Genomic DNA, 17,507 nt, shown 5'->3' with positions numbered 1-17,507 from the left:
CTTCATTCATTCATGGTGCGTCACCCTTTCTCAACTCTCATGATGAACTTCTTTTGCATCTTGTACTCATGGTGGCCCTGAATCATGCTGTTCCCATCTTCATCTTGTATCCTGGCTTGCAACATTATGCGTTACTACTGACTTCTGCAATTGTATTCACTCTCCCCTCTTGCTTCTCCACTCTTTTGACTGCTTACTCTGTTTTTTCCTCCTTTCCTTCTCCCTTTTCCTATCTCCCCCCCCTTACTTTCTTCTATGCACTTACTCCATCAGAATAGTCCCTGGACCTAGTATGATAGCAACCTCGTCTGTCTCCTCCTCCCTCCCCTTACTGGTTTTTCCTCCCCACCCCCCCCCCTCCAGCACTATCTGAAATGTCGTCAGACCTAATATGATAGTCGCTTGTTTTGTTCCTCCTGTCATGATGCCTGCCCCCGGGAAGCCAGACCACCAGGCCCAGCAACCCCCAGAAGCAGGCATCATGCCATTTGGAGCATGCCCAAAAACCCCAGTTAGGGGCTGTTTGGGTGCAGTCCTGGCGCCTGTGGCGCCAGGCTCATAGGATAAAGTCTGTCCTGGCCATGGGCGCCAGGCTCATTACAGAAAACCTACCTAATGCAGACCATGCTGCATACTTACCTGGTGCAGACCATGCTGCACAAAGCCACACGCCAAATGGGGCTTAGGAGGGACTATTTTACCTAAGGGACTACTTTCTACTCGGGTGGGGGCTGTGGAAGAATACTTACCTGGGACTTCTTCCAAGGGTATTTAAACCACGCCCGGACAGCCGCACGTGCTTCGCGTTATTCTGCATTCAGCAGCGTAACGCTCATCGTGCCTCCTGCAGCTTCCAGTCTTCAGCCACGCCCGCTTCAGTCCTGGACCACCTGGAAACGAAAAGAAAGAAGGAGAAGAGGTTTAAACTTGAAACCTTACCTGAATTCTTGATCCATCGCGCCGTCGATCTTGAAGGGGTCATTGCACGCGCGCCGCCACGCACCTCGCAGCGCCGCGCTGAACTCACCATCCAGTGCAGCTTTTCCTCACTCAATTGCGAACTCTGCATTTCCAAACCGCTCTCCTAAGGGGACAAGAAAAGCCAGGTGAGCAAGGGAATGCAAAAGGGCAATACAAGCTACCCCCAAAGACTTACCGGATTACCACAGGGGGGTACTCACCTCATCTCGGGTCGGCGCAGTTAACTCTGCATCACCGCCGCACCCCGGCCCCTAAGGGGAAACCACTGGACATTACAAGCTACCCCCCAAAGATTTACCTGATTTACCGCAGGGGGGTACTCACCTCATCTCGGGTCGGTGCAGTTAACTCTGCATCACCGCCGCACCCCGGCCCCTAAGGGGAAACCACTGAACATTACAAGCTACCCCCTAAAGACTTACCTGATTTACCGCAGGGGGGTACTCACCTCATCTAGGGTCGGCGCAGTTAACTCTGCATCATCACCGTACCCCGGCCCCTAAGGGGAAAACCACTATAGACTTACCTGACTCTCACCAACTGCCATTTGGACTCTTTGTGGTGGTTAAACCGGCAACCTACAAGGAATCGGAAAGAGTGAAGATCAGACATTTGAACTCTTACAAACTATTGTATTCTAGAGTCAATACTGGAACTCACCAATTCCTCCACGCCAGTGAAGTAACTGGTCGTCTACGCGCCCCTGCGCTCAATGCAGGATGGAGAGCTCATCTTCCCAAACCATCAGGTGAGATTAAGAGGGAACATCAGGAGTGGTCAGTGGGCAGACAACGGGAGTGGAAGGTGGGTTAACGCTCAAATTACGGGAGGTTAATTCCCTTTCTCCTTTGCAGAAAGATACTCATACGAGCCGACAAACGAAGTTAAGTGGGTCTGTCCAGTCAGTCATCTCGGCTCTACGTGGCACCAGGCCAGTCCAGATCGACGTCCCCGTGGGAATCAGGTGAGCGTAACACCTCCCCTACCTTTCTGCACCCCTCTCCCTCACCTCTTGTTTTTTTTCTGGCTCTACCAGAAATGTCGTCAGGCCTAGTACGGTAGTCGCCTGTCTGTTTCCATTTCCTTCCCACACTCCCCCTCCCTTCGTTATCTATGTTTTAGCTCTTGCACTATCTGAAATGTCGTCAGGCCGAGTACGATAGTTAATTTCACATCCTTACTGTTCATGGCCTGTAAGAATGTCATTGTTTTTTCCCTTGTTCCCTCCCTTGCCTTGAAGCGCTTTGAAACACATTGTGTATAGGTGCTATATAAATAAACTATCATATCAAATCATATCAAGGGCCCAGAGTAGAAAAGTGTGAGATAAGAGAGAATTTCAGGAGTTAAAGGGCCAGCCAGCCTAGACCACAAAACAAGTTGAACAAAGCAAAGACTTGCCTAAAGTGGAAACCAAATTGTCTAATGTAAGAACCAAATTATCTGAACTGATAAAGAAAAGTGCGAAAGAAGGGAACATATATCCAGAAGAAAATTGCTGGAAGCACGGAGCAGGAGAAAGAATGTAATTCTCCTGCCTTTATTTTGTTATGATAGTGATAGGGTCAGATAGTAATAGTTTTAGACGGTGGACAGATTCTTTTTGGACATTGAGAAAAGATAACCGACGAGCACCTTAGTTATTCTATGTAGGGAACACCCCATAGACATAGGGACTGCTAGGCCTTTCTGATTCTTATTTAATAAACCTTACTTAAAATGTCCTCACAGAGTTTGCATTCTTCTTCTGACCCATCACAATACTCGGCTGGTAGGAACACTTATTCCCTGACTCAAGAATGATTCAATGACTGGGGTAATCCCTTCCTCTGCCTCAGGTTTCAAGGGATTCTGGGGTGTACAGGGCAACCGTTTAAAAGGTTCTACTTTTATCCTTACTGGTTCAGCTGTGTGCATGTATTGTGACTAATTTGAGGATGTCGTCCCTTCTCCACTAAGAGGAGACCTTTTCCATGGGGCCAATGCGGTGCGTCTACAGTACAATAATCTGCCTTATGGGATTGGGGACGAGAATTCTCAGAGAACACGCTATACCTCTGCTTCAAAACACCCAAATCCTTCTCCAATGCCAAATCCTTCTTCCTCCTCTCTAGACAGAGCCAATGTGTTCTACTGTCAAGTCAGTCAACCTAATATACTTAACAAGACTAAAACAGCAGAGAGTACAAAGCATCCTACATATGGTTCGAATACAAGTACTGTGAAGAAGATGAGGACCGGGAGTCCGACGATCACTCTAGAGAACCAGAGTGAGTGGTATATCTTTTCACATTATGTGATTGGCCCAAAACAACACAACAATCTTGCGCTGACATTCAAAAGCAGCTCAACTGAGATGCTAAGATAGGGCTGTCCTTCGAGAGCAACTGTGGAAACGTACACTGGGTGAGAAGACGAGAGCTGAGAGGGAAGCAGTTAACGGAGGAGAAGGAGAAAGTGGTCCAGGACGGAACGACTATTTGTGCTGCTGCCAAGTCGAACCTTTGGGCACCCAAGGCTCTGACAAAGCGTCTTAGAGAGAGGACGCACAGCCGGGAAGAGTCAGACGTCAACAGAGCCGCTACAGACCCCACCCATTACCTGAATGCTACTGGAGCCTCGAGAAGGGATGCAGCTGCTCGGGAAGCGCTGGTACCTGCACGAAAGAAACAAACAGGTACGCGGGTTACCCGAGAGGTGCTCGAGGTCCAGGAAAGTAATGGGGTGAAAGCAGAAGCTGGAATAAGAGGGTCTGGGACCCGCACCCATATGGAAGTCGAAGTATGAGAGGATCGGGGACCCTGAGAATAACCAAGATTGAGAAAGAGGAATCGTGTGTTTGGCAGGAGAGTGAACCAAGCAAATACGATAAGGAATTACGAGTCTGGGACCCGCACCCATATGAGAAGCCGAGATTAAGAGGGTCTGGGCCCTCACTGCAAAAGAAACAAACCAAGAAGAGTTGTATGCTGTGCAGGGGAGTAAAACAAGCTGGTACGACACTACATTGCAAGTCTGGGAACTGCACCCATGTGCAAAGGTCTGGGACCCTATGAGGGAAAGAGACAGTACATGAAAGGACATTTGCTTGGCCTGGTAGGAGAGTAAATCAAGCCATTCAGAATATTGAGAGTCTGAGACCCGCACCCACATGAGAGTTTGAGAATAAAAGGGTCAAGAACCCTGGAACCAAAGAGGATTAATTAATGAGAGGTTTGAGAATAGGTGGGTCAAGAACCCTGGAAGTGAAAGGCCTGATTAAGAGGAATCCTACGTTTGGTGGGGAAGTGTGCCAAGTTGTAGAGAACTGTCAATCTGAGAAGCATATCCTTGTGAATTAACCAGTGACATATACCTAAGAAGATACAGGGCTAAATAGCCCAAAAGGGAGGAAAGCAAAACAAGAGTCTAGGGAAAAGTAGCACAACCCTAGCCTTGGAGTGTTACATTTGTGTATTTATACAATTTGGAGTCCAAGGCTTGCACGTCCTGTCTTTGCCCAACTATATTTTAACATCATGTAGACAGAACCAATTTATTAAACCAGTTATTCTTATGGTCTAAGTCCCTACTACTAACGAGATATCCCTATATTCACTAACTAGCCCTGCCTTCGGGAGTGCACTTGTCACTAGGTTAGCGCTGATGTATCGCCTGTCAAAGAAGGGTTGAATACAAAGGGTATCTTTCCCTCTCCTCGGTCACTACTTTCTTACTGTTAAAGCTTTGCACACTTCATCTTGGTCGAACAATCAGTTTATTCTTATCGCCTTGAATCTGTGTGTCTTATCTCTCATCTAGCCTTGATACACTGATGAAGGGAGTGCTAAAAGTGTTTGACAGCTCTAATTTCTTTTAGGCTGTTAGTGTTCTAAAAAATTGATGCTGTATCTCTACCGCATTCTATGCCCTTCCCAAAATTCACAAGGGGATTATTCTCATTCCAGGACGCCCTATTGTTTCAGGGATAGGGTCGATACTAGAACCCCTATCACAATTCGTGGATTTCTTCTTGAAAGAGGAAATACCACCGATGAAACCATAGACAAAAAGACACCACTGCTGTGCTGTTACATTTGGACAACATCATTTTGACAAATGAGGACACCTTTATTGTCACAATGGATATTGAATCCCTTTATTCAAAGATACCCCAGATGGAGACTTTCAAAGTCATAGACAGTCTGCTCCTGAAGAAACCACAACCAACAACCATGCCCACTCAGTTTATAATGCAACTTGCAGAAAATGCACTCACGAAGAACTATTTCCTTGTGGAAGAAGACTACTATGAGCAGATATCGGGCACGGCAATGGGGGTGACCTTAGCCCCGACATTGACAAATTTACGTGTGGCAGACTTCGAGGAAAGACATATATATCAAGATATCAATCCATTCTCTAAGAACATCTTGAGTTGGCGTTGCTACATCGACGATATCCTCATGCTCTTTCAAGGTACGGAAACAGAACTTATGGAATTAATTGCATGGTTGAATGGTTGAATGACTTGAACCCATTCCTAAGATTCACCCATGAAGCTAGCAAAAAAGAAGCCACCTTTCTGGATCTAAAGATCAGTAGAAATTGAATGAATTTAGAAACCACCGTGTACCAAAAAAAGACAGACAGAAATTCCCTTCTGGAATATAACAGTTTCCAAAAAGCGCTGAAAGAGAATTTACTGTTTGGACAATTCATAGCGAATCTAAGAGAAAGGAATTACCTGGAAAGAACAATTAAGCATGCTTGTAAGAGGGCAAGAAATATCCTGAGAGAGATCACATTGATGCAGCATGAAAGAAAAAATCAGGAAAACAACATAATAACAGCAGTATTCAGTCACTCGCCGGTTCTGAATCGATTGAAGAAAGAAATAAAAAAAGCCTGGTATATATTGAATACAGGAGAAAACATTCTGAAGGCTCCTCTATTTGCAATCAAGAGAAGGAAGACCATAAGGGATGGCCTGGTCCATACCTATAAAGAAAAACAGAAGAACCCAGGAGAACAACTCAGATTATGAAATGCACCAGTAGCTACTGGACACACACTGTGTGGAAACTGTACAGTCTGCCAATTCACAAAACGGACTACGTCGATAGACGTAGGTTGGCAAAAACCCTGGGAACAGAGGTCGTTAACAAATTGCAACACCACCAATGTTGTGTATCTTATTCAGTGTCCATGCGCCAATAAATACATTGGAATGACGAGAGCTGTCAAAACACAAATCTGTGAACACAGGTCCAATATAAGAACAAAACGAACTACAGCACTGCTAGCTGAACATTACATCCAACACAAACACACAGAAAATGACCTTATGTGGACAGTGCTGGAAAAAGTTGTGGTACCTAAGAGAGGCGGAAATTTGGCTGCCCTGTTGCTAAGCCGAGAACAAATGTGGATTTTTAGATTGCAAAGCCACAAGGAAGGGCTAAATGAAGAGATCTGCTGGCAAGCTATAGCAGTGCTATAAAAATGGGGGCACTCCTGGAGTTACATGAGAAACCTTAGAAACATGATGAAAATCAAACACTGCATTAGGCTGAATGAGTACTACAAGCACAGCAAATAAATGAGAGAAGAGGTGATCTATCTCTAGCGGATCACAGATAATGGGGCAAGACATACACAAATTATTTAAACTACATAGTGCAGCTGTAGGCCAAGAGCCACAAAAACAACCATGATGGCCGATTTCGAAATACTACAGATCATGGCAGTCTAAGGGAATTTATGAGCTCAATTAGAGACCTAAAAACCTCAATAATAGTCCTCTGTCTCTAAAAAACTACATACCCCAGCAGCCTCTGGGACCTGGATAGTCCAGGTCTAATGTTCAAATTTTCGATTTCCCCGCAACAAATCAGACGCCAATAATATGGAGATCGAGTATTTACCAAATACTATAGAAGTGGACCTGACTAGGAGTAACAGACAAGGATTAGCAACATTTTAAATATAGAAATAAGACGCTCGTAATTGCGATCACGTGACGAAGTAAAATATAAATACCGTCGGTCCCAAAATGGCGACCACAACAGAGACAGCAGAGCAGCACACACGGAAGGTGTAGACAGGTAAACCATGCAAAACAACTGATGGCGTTCGGGCTACGCGAGATTGCGAGTCGGATCCGGGCCTCGCGTGTTGTGAATTACACACGCGAGGTGCTGCTTCGACCAAAATAGGTAAATGCAGAGTTAGAAAGTAATCCCCAATTTCCTGTCCTAATAGAGAAGCCCAGCAAAAGCAAGAACGAGGCAGGAAACGACAAGGGCTCCACAACGGGACACAAGATTCCCTGAAGGGAAGCAATTTGAAATCCCCTGGGATAACACAGGTAACCACTCATTCCAACAGTTACAAAAATGGGAAAGAAACTGAAAACAACAAAGACATTGGTTTAGCAATATATGTGTATGATTATGTTTCAGATGCCAGGAGAAATAGATGATCCATGGCCTGAACTATATATCTCCATGACAGCCATATGAGAAAAGAAATAAGGTGAGAGACACCCCCCTCCCTTGTATTACATAATAGTAGCACACACAAAAAAACTGACGGTACCCCTTCTCTACCTTCCCCCCATAGGGCATGCGACCAGGAAGCCACGGCCAATACAAACCTGGGGAGAATATCCAGAAATCATTTATGTGGACACATTGACAAGAATTGATATCTGTCTTTTCTTCGCTGTACTACTGATGATTACAATGTATAGAAGTCAGTATATGTCCTGAAGAAAGCTATAATTGATGAGATACCTCTGAAACCGATTGACTTAAGGCTCGGGAGTGATGACCTGAACCCCGTGATCCATAGGAATAGAGTGATGGACGCGGTAGAGATACAGCCTCAATTTATTAGAACACTAACAGCCTAAAAGAAATTAGAGCTGTCAAACACTTTTAGCACTCCCTTGATCATTGTATCAAGGCTAGATGACAGATAAGACACACAGATTCAAGGTGATAAGAATAAACTGATTGTTCGACCAAGATGAAGTGTGCAAACTTTTAACAGTAGGAAAGTAGTGAGCGAGGACAGGGAAAGATCCCCTTCGTGTTACATTTGTGAACATTGTTTATTTCATTAGCTTTGATTAGCTGAGAGACTGGGAACATTTCTGTTGGTTGGAACTACAATGAACACTTTAATTTGGGAAAAGATCATCCTTGCACAGTTCATGTAAGTTATTAGTGTTAGGGACAGAAGCAGGTTTGTTGAGACACAACAGTGACAGACATTTTAGTTTTGGACATCCTGACAATTTCACTCGTTTTCCCCTCTTAGTTTTAGGTTTCGAGAGGCATTTTCCCAAACCTTTCTTGATCAATAAAGGTCTTTACCCAAAAACATGCCACCATTGTGTCCGAGCCTTACTATTGAATCAATGATCTCCCGTATATCCTCGGACATTCCTCCGCTATTTGTATTGCTCCTCCTTCAGTGTCCTCCCTGTGGCCATCATTGTATCTGCATTATCCGCTGGCACACTTGGATAGACCCCATCCGGAGTGCAATATATAGTGCATCTCATTTTGCACAACTGATCTCTCCCTAGCAGGTTCATAGGTGAAGTGGGACTTAAAGAAATATATGCTGATCGGTTATGGGGAACAATGTGACTGACATTATTACTGTGGTACACCATAGTATTCGATATCCCTACTGCTCTTACTGTCTTCCCCAGATGTGGGCATGTGTGAAAATGTATTAATTCTTAAAGTGGATATGCTTTCACCCGTATCTACCAGGCATGCTACTCGTATTCCCTGAAACTGGCACTGTACAAACGGACCCTCCTAGTCAATTGGCATCATCAGTGCCCTTCATATAGTCAATATCCAATTTGAGGTGCCCCTTGTCCTTGTTGTGTCTCTTGGATTGTAGTTTGGGTTTGGGAAACAGTCAACCCTGGTACCTGTGTCCCTTGTGGTTGCATTTGTGTGTTACCTGGTACGGTTCCCCTGGCATCTGTTGCCTTCCTTGTGGTCTGAAAGGACATTCATTTTCCCAGTGGCCCTCCTGCCTACAATAAGTACAAATCGACGGGTTTGGTGCCATATGTGAGGGGTCAGAAATGAGAGACCGACACAAGGGTTTTAAGTTCTTAAGTAAAGACATTTTCATTAAACGAAAATGGGTTGCAAAAACACCTACCGACCTAGGAACTTCCCTACCTAAAAACTAAAACTAAGGATCTGTCTGTGTCAGGATGTCAGTAACTGAAAAGCCGTCCTTGTGTCCAAAATAACCTATCCTGACCCTCACACTTCAAAACAAACAACAAAAGGTGTAAGGTAATGTTTTTAATTTGATGTTAGAAAAAGTGTTCAAAACCAAAAGTATCAGAATGACTCAAATGAAAAATATTCTACAAGGTAAAGATCCTTGGATCCAGAAGGTGGTTTCCTTCCCCTATATTCTTAAACAGGATGGCAAAATGTCTCTTTAGTTAATAGTTCCTTGGTGTCTTTAATGGACTCAAAGTTCTTGTTCAACTAAAAAATTCTGTTGAAGCAAAAGGTTCTGTAATGGTCTTTTTGTAAATGTTAGTGTATCTTGGTAGATTACTTGGTATATTCCCCAGCCAGGAATCTTTATAGAATTTTCAGCTGCCTGGCTTACTCGCCTGCCAGGAACCTTCTTTAGCATTCTCAGATCACATGGTGCAATCTCCTGCTAGAGATCCCTAAACAACTTCAAATGCCTGGTATCCTCGCCTGCCAGGAATCTTTGTATAACGTTCACCTGCCTGGTGTACTCCCCTGCCAGGACTTTTCTTAAGGATTCTTAGATCATCTGGTGTACTCTCCTGCCAGAGATCTTTACGCAACTTCAAATACCTGGTATACCTGCCTGCCAAGACTTCTTATGAATCTCACAGTTCCTTAGATCAACTTCAGGTACCTCAGGTATTTACATCCTTCAGCTCTTATGCAGTTCACAGTTCATTAGTATATACCATATAATGCTTGGCATATATATCTATGATTATATATTACTCAAATATACCTGCTCAATCTCCCCCACCATGGAATTTTATGCATGTGTACTTGATTTGGACTTGCTTTTAAACTTTGTCTTGTCAGCATTCAAACATTCTTCTTAGTGATTCTTGCTTTTAAGCTTTGCCACGGTTGCATTAAAAAAAATTCTTAGTGAATCTTTGTCTTTAAACTTTGTTTTGCTTCATTCAAACATCCTTTATCTTTGCATATTTTCTACATCAGGCATTCTTTTTATTGGGTGTTGAATCTGTACTTTGATTTGTTTGCATTTAAACAAACGTTGTCTTTGCATATTTTCTGCATTAGCACTTGTGTACCATTCAATCACTCTTTAGCTCTGTTGTCGGAACGCCTCGGTGTCCCCAGTGACTTTGGGTAGACTCACTGGTCTTTCCCAGCGTCTCCGACGGTGCATGCGCCTTATCATTGTGGCCTCTTCATATGCCTTCCAGTTTGGTGTATGTAGACAACTCTCCTGTAGTCAGCGCGACTCCGCAGTCGCCTGCCAGCTTTCTCTCGCGGCCCGGAGTGAAGACTGCTATTCGGTCGAGCGGCCCAGCCACCAAGAGCTTCTGCACTACTCCCTGCTTCTCCACGGCCCTCCTTGCTTGCACCCAACGTCTCCCTCTCTTCTCCGGTAGCATTCTCTGCTTCGCCAGCCTTCTTGGTGAGTCCCGCTTTGAAAAGCCATCCCATGGATAACGGCGTTTATTTCTATGGCACTTGATGCACTATCCCTTCTCTACATTTCAATGCAGTTGCCATTTTGAAATGTCCCGATGATGACAGGTGTGGGAAAACGACTAGAATGCAAATTGCAGTTCAAGCTCCTGTCATTCAGCATACACCTCATTGTCCTCTTCCTGGTCCCAGTACCTGAGTGGTTATGGGAGTTGAACCCCCTAACTTCCTTTGAATTTTTAACTCATGGGTGTTTCTTTTTATGGATTTCACAAAAAGATACATCAGGTTTGGAGGTCATGGTTACCTTAGGAGTCTTGATTCGTAAATGGGTTTTCCCTTGGATTTTACATAAAGACACAAAGAACCAAAAGGTGTTTTATGTGAGTTTTGAGTGTTTGGGTGGAAATTGGGGACCTGACTAGAATGATGTAATGAAAAGGTTTCTTGATTCCTTCGACATGGGGGAATTATTTGACAATAGGCCATTAAGGTATTTGGGTCCAGAGGGTCTTTCTCGTGGTAGAGGGGAAAACATTGTGAATCCTCCAATGAAGTCATAACATCTCCTCTGTAGTTTTCTCCTCCCATGTGATCCTCCCTCACATAACCGCCCCAAGGGTCAGGATCATGTAGCGGCTTCTGTCCCCTGGCCACATGGGAGGTGGTCACTGCCGGGGGAATCTGTGATGACTCCACTGGATTCATCACACACGGCTCTCAGAGCTTGCTGGTTATTCCAATTTCCCTGCCCCTGGTTACCTGGTCTTACCCACGCTTGTTGATGGCTAAACTGTCCCTGTTGCCTTGGTTGCTGAGGCTGTCCCTCGTAACCTCCCTGTCGGTTCTGGTATGTTGGCGGGACAATTTTACTCCTGCCTCTGCCCTTACCTCCACCTCTATTCACTCTATTCAGCCTCCTCTTTGTACCTGATGCCCCTGAAAATGTCCCGTTCCCTGCTGCTGTCCCTGCACCTGTACCTGGAGACTTTGCATCTGTAGTGTCATGAGTTTAACATCAAATGTCTCCTTTCTCTGGTCTTGACAAGTGACACAATGATTCGCCACCGCCACTAACTCCCCTAATGGCTTAGTCTGCCATCGTATGCATAGGTTCTTAAGCTACACCTGTACTTTCGGAGTAATCTCACTATAAATGAGTTCGCTATAGACTCCTGCGCTGTTTCTTCTGGTTTTGTAATACCTAAATGCTGAGTGAACACTACCTTCAGTCTGTCTAAATAGACGGCGGTTGATTTGCCTTTATTTTGTTTACAATTCAATATCTTTGCCCAATCTGTCTTTCTCAGGCATACCTCTGTGGCCATCGTCACTATCCTATCTCTTTCCGGCACATCAGGGTGTCCCCTGTGCCTGGATCTACGGATGGCAAAGCTGCCCATTCCGTTAATCGTTGTCTTACCTCCAGTGGCATTAAAAGTCTCATAAGTTGATTCCTATATACCCACAATGGGTTATATAACACTGCATTATGATCTGTAATTCCTTCATAAATTGTTGTGGATCCTCCATTATATTAGGGAATTCTTTAGCTAGCGTCCTAAGGTCCTCCGTTGTGCATGGTACAAGGACTATCATTAGTGCGTGTGGATTGTCCCCATCTCCCTGTGCCACCAGCGCCCATCTGTGTGGAGCGTCAAATGTACATGAATCCCTATCATACATCCTCCTCTCTATTGTTACTGATGGGTCATACGCCAGTGGGGGTCCCATGAGAGGTGGCGCTCCACTCGGCCCCCTCCACTCGACCCCAGTGTTTCTGGTGATGTAGGTCGTATCAGGGAATTCTCTTCTACGAGGGGCATTTCTCCTAGTTGCCGTCTTTTGAGGTTAGCGAAAAAATCAAATATATCTTCCGGGGTCTCACTATCCAGATCTTCTGCTTTGTCAGTCTCCATCGGTCCCTCCTTCTCTAATATCTGTGTGCACATTCAGCCACCGTCTAACACTCTCCTACCCCTTAAAAATTGTATTTGACTTCTCAATGGATCGTTGCTCCCTCTTAATCCCCTTAAATTCCCACTGTCTCCTCTAGCTGTGGCTTCTTCCAGCCTTGTAGCGAACTCTACCCATTGTACTGCTGATATATTTGTACCTTTGTTTCCAATGCCCATTTTAGGGCTCCAGTCAATCCAAGTTAAACATTCCCCCTATCCGGAATTGAGACTGTCTGCTTTGTCATGTCAAATAATGACATGAGTCCAAAAAATCACAAGACAAATTGTTAAACTGTCTAAACATATAGTGGGCGGGCGAGCCCTTTCGGGGTTCCTCCGCCTCTTGCTTGTTGCTTGCCCATTTTACTTTCCCTATTTAAACTTGCATTCACTCCTCACTTGCCCAGTGACCCAGGCGCTCCTGCTCCATTCGTTCTTTAACTCCATTCCTTTGCTGTTCGGAGAGGGAAAACAGATCAATAAATGAAGACACTGTCTGATAGGGATTAGGTGTCTCACCATGCACTCGTTCACGTGTGCCTATATACTGATGGGCTTTGCCCTTCCCCCTGACTCAGTACTTTAACCAGTACCCGTGCGTTATACCGGCTTCATTCCTAACCCTGATATTATGTTATGTTAATCTCTTGGTAAAAAATGGATAACACCAAAATAATCAGTTGCAACACAGGCAAATATTACCAACAATGCTCCATACCCCAACCAGAATCTCCATCCCATTTCAGGAAATCCACTAAATGCATCCCTTCCCGCATTGTCCATTCCCTGGTCCCAAACGGGACCCTCGGTTCCCCGTGCGAATTTCCATGCACTCTCACTAACCTCGATCTCCTTCTTTGGAAGCCCCTATGGAGATTTTCAAGTAGGTCTTGTGAGAAGCCGGGAATGAGACGCAGACACAGTGAGCTCATAGTTATGGTTATAAACTTTTATTCAAAATAAAAGGCGATTGGGAAATGCCTAGTTGCCCCTACCATAAAAGGTGTTTCCCCAGTGTCAAGCTGTCCAAAGCAAAATGTCCTGTGTCTGAAATCCTACCTTCAACCTCACATTCTACGAAATAACTAATATGTGAAGTGTAATGTCTTTGGTCTTGTAAGTACCCAAACGTTCAAGTTTAAAAGATTTTTTTTTTTATTGTAAAAAAAACTATAGTTCAATAAATCAATATCAAACTTTTGTTACAATTATGCCTCATCCACATCAATGCCCCCACGTCCTTAATCGCAGTCCTTCTTTGTAATGGTGATATATATAAATCCTTATTGATTAACCTGTTGATTTTTTTTTTTATAGATGACATTCATCAAACACAAGCTTTATCACAAAAAATCATGTCTAGGTAATCAATTAACCTACATGATAGCTTGATGTTTTGACCGGCACTTACATATGACCACCATTCATTCATATCACGGTTCTGGGGTTTAAGGCTGTTCAAGTGCATAGTCCGCTGGCTAATTGTGCCTGTGCATTCAAGTATCAAATGTTTTAGGGACTCCGTTTCGCCCGATCCGCAGAATCTGCCTTTATTATCTGTGGTGTCTTTGTTTCGTCTTATCCAGAGCATTTCTCGTTTATTTAAAGCATTTAGCCTAAATTTTAGGAACCTATTCCTATGGTAGCGTGAAGGGCAGTCTAGTAGGTATTTCGGTGGCTTGTGCAGTTTGATTTCTCCTGGGCCTGATGGAAGGGCAGTTTTTAATTTCAGGCGTTTTTCAATGTTTTCAATCCAATCCCATTCTTCTAGTTTTTTTTTGGCGTGTTGGGGGCGATTGATTAGCTCGAGTCAGCTTATGTTTGCAGCTTCCATAATGGCATCTAGTTTTTGTTTCCAAATTTGGATTAATTTGGATTGCATATCGTCGTTTCCGATCTTGAAGATTTTATATGCTGGTATCTTTTGGCCACAGTACATTTTCCTCATGGTGGAGAAAGATTTCCAAATAACTGTCATATAGAGTGAACTGAGTGCCAGTTCATGTCTCAACGCCGATATCGGAATATAATGAGGAAGCCTCAATGCACATTTCCAGAAGATGCCTTCCAATCTTTGCCATAAACGGTAGTCCAAGTTCCAACCCGCTTCAGCACCAAACACAATGGTCGGAATGACCTTCTGTAGATAGAATGTCAGTATTGGCGCAATAGTAAATTTCCCATAGTCATGATTCTTTTTTGCTCCTTGTAGACCTAGTTTAATTGTTCTACTGGTCAAATCATTAATCCATGCTGTTTCGCAAACAGAGTTGTTAAACATCACGCCCAAGTATTTTATGGATGTTACGATACTGAGTTTGTCATTAGCAATTTGCCATTTGAATTTTTTAACTGCCCTGTTGAGAGTATGGCTGATACTCATGATTTTTGTTTTTTCGGTATTTATCAGCAGCTCATTTGATATCATATACTCATTCAATCGTGTCATAAGGCGCTGTAAGCCGATCTGTGTGTAATCAGTTAGTACTACATCATCTTCGTAGATAATGCATTTGATTTGGGTGTCATTGATCTTGGGCGAGAAGCATGATACAGAGTTTAACCATACCGGCAGGTCAGCTATGAAGATTTTGAATAGTTCAGCTGCCAACGGGCATCCTTGCATGACACCTTTATGGGTTGTTACCGGTAAGCTCAGCTCTCCTTGTTGATTTAACCTGATCTGTATCGTGGTGTTAGAATGAAGTGCTTTTAGTGGTTCCAAGATTGTTGAAGGACATCCCCACTTTTTTAGCTTAGACCATAGTTTCTTCCGGTTTATCGTATCGAAGGCTTGCCTCAAATCTATAAATGCGAAGAAGATTTTCCTCCTTGCACGAAGAGCCTCAAGTTTTAGAATGTTCAATAAAGGTAGGTTTACATCAACTCCAACCCCCTCTGTGAAGCCTGTTTGTCGAATGTCGTGTATTTCTGACTTGGAGGCCCATGAAGCAAGTCTCTTTCGAAGGAAGGAACCAAAGACTTTCCCGATTGTGTCGAGCAGGGCGATGGGACGATAATTCGTCGTATCGTTTCTATCGCCCTTCTTATAGATCGGTACCACAATCTCTTTGGACCATGACTCGGGAATTCTCTTATTTTCTGACACTATTCTGAACAGAGATTCCATGAACTTGGCCCAATGTTCTTTGTTTCTCTTCAGCATGATGTTTGAAATTTGGTCAGGACCCGCTGCTCTTGAGTTTTTCAGCTTCTGTATTACTATTTGTATTTCATCACTTTGAGGAGTTATATCCCACGGTAGTGCTGAGACACTTTCTTGAACTTGAATGTCTTCTGTGGGTTGTTTATACAGTTTCTCGAAATACTCTGCCTATTTCGTACCATCAATTGGATTGGAGATTGTCGGTGCAACTTTTGTGTTACCTTTATTTAGGATTGCCCAAATATCGCACATGTTTTTTGTAATCAGCAATTGAAGCATCAACTCAGCGCGATCTTGTTCTATCATCACTGAGTGCGCCTTTAACCAATGTCGATATTCTTGACGTCTTGCTTTTACTTTGATCGCAATTTTTCCTGATGGTAACTTCATTTTCTTAATCTTCCGCAAGTCTTTCCTTAATTCCCTTTTTGTTTTTGCGATGACGTTGCTGAACAGATGTTTATCTGAGTAACCAATTACTCTAAAGTTTACAATTTACAGCTGGCAGACTGACAACAAAGGGACATAGTCCACCTTGTTCTCGTTGGTTAGGTCAGTTGTAAGTTTCCCAATTTGCGACCGATTGATCCTCAGGCGTTTCCTGCCGCTTTTGATGTGACTTGTAAGTCATATATATCAGGAGGTTCCCCCCAATCCGTCTCCAAAACTAGGCGGAGTAGATCGTGATCGCTATGAGACATAGGTATTACATTTAGGGAATCCACTTGGTCAAAAACATGTCGGGAAACCCAAATGTAGTCCAGTGTGTTTCGACTATATGGGCCTTGCCATGTTGGAATACAGGGCTGATCCCCTTTGGTTTTCCCATTGACTATGATGCAGTTTCTTATTGCTAGTGCATCAAACCAAAGCTTTCCTCAATATTCAACCTCGTCGGGCTTCTTCAGGGTGTTTGTCTTTGTAGTTTTATCATATTTGTACCAACTACAGTTTAAGTCACCACATACCATTATGGTTAAATTGTTGTATTTCAGTGATGTCTCGTCAATTAAGGTTGTCACGGTTCTGATGAAACTATTTGAGGAAATCTTGGCGGGATTCCAATATCCATTTATTATGAGTAGATATTGTTTCACCAACGTTGTTGTAGATGTTATTTGTACCAGAGTGCCTTGGACAAAAGGATTCGGATTTCGGGATTCCAGCGGCGTCAGCCAATTTTGGATCTTCAATAAGGTGACCAAATGTTAGGAAAGATTTCTTAATTGTAGGCAATTTTCCTTCCATGTGGCAATCCCTAAAATGTTTGCTGTTTTCACCCTGATCTAGACTTTGCCAGAGAAGCGCAGCCTTCCGCCGCACTCCTCTGGGCTTTCGCTCCATTCTTACGGAGAAACTGATATGCCCTTAAGACAGTCAGTACCGGGAAACATTGTTTTCCGTAGTTCTTTTCGCATGTTGCAGCTTTCGCGCAACATGGCACAAGAGTGCACCGTAACTTACATTACCGCGCTCTTGGGTCTCTAGTCATTCTACAGGCCCTAGAAACTCTTGATGGATTTATAACGAACTGTGCAAGTATGTCCAGGATGGGACTGGTGGCAGCGATCCTTTCTTTGTGTTTTCGAACTCCCTTTTGCCCTGTTAACCGCGCTTCTCGCGTTTGGCCAAAATGGGTGGCCTGGCTTCCAAGATGGCCATGCCACAAGGTTCTTTGTCCTGGCCATCGACCGC

General features: G+C 43.9%; 1 protein-coding gene across 4 annotated transcripts in view; it reads right to left on the bottom strand.

Annotated features, from left to right (window-relative positions):
* Positions 1 to 17,507, bottom strand: part of LOC138491614 (nuclear body protein SP140-like) — a 3,009,150-nt gene that overhangs the window by 2,418,428 nt on the left and 573,215 nt on the right. The window lies entirely within an intron of this gene.

Source organism: Ambystoma mexicanum, chromosome 10, assembly GCF_040938575.1.
Source record: "Ambystoma mexicanum isolate Mex_15411 chromosome 10, UKY_AmexF1_1, whole genome shotgun sequence".
Classification (NCBI taxonomy): Eukaryota; Metazoa; Chordata; class Amphibia; order Caudata; family Ambystomatidae; genus Ambystoma; species Ambystoma mexicanum.
Note: the sequence above shows the minus strand (reverse complement) of the source record. Positions and strands in the feature narration are given on the sequence as shown.